The following is a 4501-nucleotide window of genomic DNA, read 5'->3' as shown; positions in this document are numbered from 1 at the left end:
ATTGTATAATTGAGCTTTGCTAAGAGAGTAGAACTTAAATATTTTCATCAATTAAATTAGTAATAAATGCCATGTGGAGTAGCATCTAAAGCAAAGATGTCCAACACCTTCTTACTCCAAGGTCCTGCATTCTCTCCCTCTTTGCTATGCCTCCAGGTGACCCCTGGCTCAATTTCATCCACCTCTGATCATCTGTGAGAGAACATTCTTTTGATGCAAATGGATTTGGAGGAAGATGGGCATATGTGAGAGGAACCTATTCCATCAACATGACTTCAATCCACAGAGCAAACACAGAGAGATGCTCAATGCCAGGCTGGTACCATTCCTGAGGCCAGAGTCTGGCCAGCAAAAATAAATAATCAAAATGAAAAATTATAGCAAGGGAGCTCCATGCATTGAAGAAATATTCATTAAGTGCCCATTGAAATGAACAAAACAGACAAGAGTCCATGGAGCTTAGATTCTTGTGGGAGAGAGAGGTATTAAGCCAATAAGCAGGGAAAGCATATGTCAGATGGTGATGAGTACTGGAGAGGAAAATAACATAGGGGATTATCAGGGAAGATTCCAGCAGGAGGGTGAATTTAAGTCCAAGATGGAAAGGAAGGGAGAACTCCTGGGTGCCAGCTGCCCTGTGTGAACACCAATGGCTGGACAGCTGGGATGAGAGTAGGGCTCTTTGTGGACTGATGTATGGCCCCTCATATCTGGGCCAGCTGTCTTTCTAACAGTTTGGGAAATCGTCTTAAGAAAACTGAGCCTATGAGAGACACTGGCTTACAGCCACATGCCATTTGGGCACATGTGGGGTTTGGCTTGGTCAATACATTAAGAAAACTGAAGTTGAATTTCTTCCATTCGGTGACTGTCCAGTTTGCCCAGACTGTGCATTCCCTGTCATCCTACACCTGTGATGTCACATGTTTATGTAGCATGCCTGGCCTCTGCAGGCTTCTGAGTTCACAACTCGTCAGAGTTCTCAGTGGCCCGCTGACTTTCTGTGGACCAGCTGTGTGAGAATTACTCAGTAACGGATTAAAACTATGGATTTGGGAGGCCACCCCCCAGAGTCAGATTTAGTGAGTCTGGAGTAAAAAATCCATGATGGATATGCTGTAATGTAATACAACTGGTTCATACCTCTTGTACCCACTCCCTTAGGTGATCCTGTCCCACAACAGCTCTGGGCTTGTCCATGTGACTTACCATTAGGGCCTCAGTAAATGTGACACAAGCAGAGACTTGAAAGAAACCCACCCCCTCCAGCTGCTCCTGGATTCTCTGTGGCTTCATGTGAATGAGCCTGACTTGGCCCACTGGAAGAAGAGAGGCTTGTGGCCTAATTGCATTGGGCAGCCAGCTGATAGCCTGCCAACCTCCTGTGAAGGAGGCCATTCTAGACCATGGTTCCTAAGTAATCCTACCAAGATCAGATGAGCAGGTTCAGAGCAAAAGCACCCCCCTACAGAATCATGAGCTAAATAAATGGCTGATGTTTTAAGCCACTAAGTTTTGAAGCATTTGTTACACAGCCAAAGCTAACTGATACAAAACTCAAAATTCTATCATTTTTGTAAACCCTCCAGGCATATCTCTGATGGCACAGTAGGGTCTGGCAAACCATGATGCATTGACTTGCATCACCATCACCTCTTACTACCTTTTCCTCCAGATGTCACAGCTGTGGCCCTGCTGAGGGAGTAGAGCATGGTGAGGGATGACTCCAGTGGGACCCTTCCAGAAGGAAGACTCGTGCTCAGTTCCCAGAGCAAATAAGATCTCGCCTGGAATGTTGGTCTGGCCCAAGGACTGGCAGAAAGGTTTGGCATTTTTCATATGAACTCCAGGGACAGATGATAACTGGCGAGCAGTCAGGAAAAATAACCACAGAATAGTTTCATGTTGGATGTGGACAAGTAGAAGGTATAGACTTGTGATACTCATGTTTTCTGTCTTCTTGGGAACCCAAGCCTGAGGGAGGATGTATCGGAAGGACAGAGGGCCTTGAAGGAGAAGGCTGGCAGCCAAGTGAGGACCTGGGTTCTCCCAGGCCAACAGCAGAGATGAGTGTGTGGGAGGGAGAAGGAAGGACAGCAGCCAGAGAGTGACCATGACCCTACTCCTCCCTCCACAGACTCAGTGGGAAAATATCGCTCTCACTTTTCAAAATTGGAAAATGAAACACATCCAAAAATCTTGGGAAGAAAATCCTTTCCAGCAGCAGTCAAAATCGTTTTCCTGGACAAGACCCTAAACACTGGACTAAGTATGTAAAACATGTGAACCAGGGAACTGGGCAGAGCAGGCCACTGAGGGCACCTCCTCGTCCTGCCTTCAGGCCAATCTCACCTCAGCCTCGAGTAGCTGCAGACACTCGAGGGCAGGGCTGCCTCAGGCTGCCTCAGTGTTCTTTCTCAAGGTCCACCCTTGGTCTGTCCAGTCAAGAAACTCTAATAGCCACAGAATTCTTGCCAAAAATTAGCCTTTTCTCCTAGACTTGGCATTGTAGGACAATTCTATAAGACATCCACTTACACACACACACACATTCATCTGGGAAAATACCTAAAAAATGGGCTACATAAGCAAATTTATTCTAGAAAGTGCCCTTCTGGGCCAGGACGAAAGTGATGGCCGTGGCCGTGGGAGTCTGGGGGTCGTGGCTCTGGCACGCCATCCCCGATGGCGGCGCTCGCTGGAGATGTATAGCAACATCCACAGCGTCTCAGCTGTCACCGACCGCACTGATAGAAATGCAGAACAATGTCTTCAATAAAGAGAAAGACAGGCAGTCATCGCTAACTCCCCGGACCGAGAAGATCGAGGTTAAACTCGTTGGGAAAACAGACCCTGGCACCATGTTTGTGATGAATAAAAACATGTCGATGCCCTACAGTTGTGCCATGCATTTAAGTGAGTGGTACTGCAAGAAGTCCATTCTGGCTCTTGTGGATGAACAGCCGTGGGACATGTATAAGCCTTTGACCAAACCCTGTGAAATTCAGTTTCTTACTTTCAAAGATCGTGATCCAGGAGAAGTTAATAGGCTTATTGACAGTCTTGTGCCCTGATGATGGGCTGTGTGATAGAGAGGGCATTTAAAGACAAATACTTGGTCGTTTGGTCAGAGCTCCAGAAGTGCCTGTGATCGCTGGAGCCTTCTGCTATGATGTAGTTTTGGATAAGAGGCTTGATGCGTGGATGCCAACAAAAGAGAACCTACGTTCTTTCACAAAAGATGTTAATACTTTAATTTATAAAGACCTCCCATTTTAAACTCTGGAAGTTGATGCAAAAGTGGCATTAGAAATATTTCAACACAACATGTATAAAGTAGATCTCATAGGAGAGAAAGCATCTCAGAATCCTGAGAGAATAGTCAAGCTGCACAGATGTGGTGACTTCATTGATGTGACTGAAGGCCCTCTTATTCCGAGAACAAGTATTTGTTCCCAGTTTAAAGTGTCAGCGGTTCACAATCTGCAGGCCAACGGGTCAAGTCTTGTATGAAGATTCCAGGGTCTCTCTTTACCTGTTCACTTAAGAGTACATTTTACGATATGGACTAAGCTATTGGAAAGGTCTCAGAAATTGGTAACTGAAGATCAAACTAAACCTGCAGATGAAAATGCATCTACCTAGTAGCTTCCTAAAATTTAAACATGTATAGTAAATTTAAAAAAAAAATTCTTTATGTAAAAAAAGAAAGAAAGAAGGTGTCCTTCTACCAGCAGGAGAGGCAGTGTAAAGGAGGAATGAATGAAGTTCTGGTCTTGGGATCCCGCCCTGGGCAGGGTGGGATGTGGGGCTCTAACGTGCCTATGTGACCTTGGAGCAGGCGTTTCCACACACTCTATGTTGAGATCTTGAGTCTGGCCACCTCTGTTTTTCAAAGTGCACGAATCCTGCTCTGAGCTCATCCTGGCACAACCAGACCTGGGTTTGGCACAAGTTGCCCATTCACAGTAATAGGTAAATGTCCCAAGTGGAAATAGAGGTTCAGGAGAAATGAAATCATGGACTTTCAATGTTTCCTCATCTGTGCATGGGGATGCTATAACCAAGGGTAACTATGACCAAGTGAGACAAAGTGTGTAAGGAGTGAAGCACAGTTTCTAACGGATAGAAAGTCCTCTGTAGATATTAGCTGCTACGGCTGCTGCTGCTGCTCGAAGGTGAGGCAGGCATCTCAGGGGCCTCAAGGGAGCAGTTGGTCCCCTCTCCTCTCTGACCCTCCCAAGCTGGGTTTTAGTTCTGTTCAACCCAGAGCTCTTAATGGTCTTCTCCACAGCAGACCCGGGAGATAGGGGAAGGTAGAGGAATCAAGATTGGGCTTCTCTGCTCAAGGGTCTCAGTGAGTGGGAAACCTGCAGATTCAGCCACCCCGAGGTCAATGGGCAAGAAGGATGTCAGCAGCCAGCTCAAGGGTACTCATTGGCACATGTGCAGCTGCTCAAAACTGGCTCTGGCGTCTGCTGGTCCGGGGATGAGCTTTCTG

At 46.4% G+C, this 4501-nt stretch overlaps 1 pseudogene; it reads left to right on the top strand.

Moving 5' to 3' along the window:
- The first annotated feature begins 2633 nt into the window (after positions 1-2633).
- On the top strand, positions 2634-3664 carry LOC118662484 (annotated as a pseudogene).
- Positions 3665-4501: the final 837 nt, after the last annotated feature.

The sequence above is a fragment of the Myotis myotis genome, unplaced genomic scaffold (genome assembly GCF_014108235.1).
Source record: "Myotis myotis isolate mMyoMyo1 unplaced genomic scaffold, mMyoMyo1.p scaffold_m19_p_9, whole genome shotgun sequence".
NCBI lineage: Eukaryota > Metazoa > Chordata > Mammalia > Chiroptera > Vespertilionidae > Myotis > Myotis myotis.
This window is presented reverse-complemented; position numbering and strand designations above follow the sequence as displayed.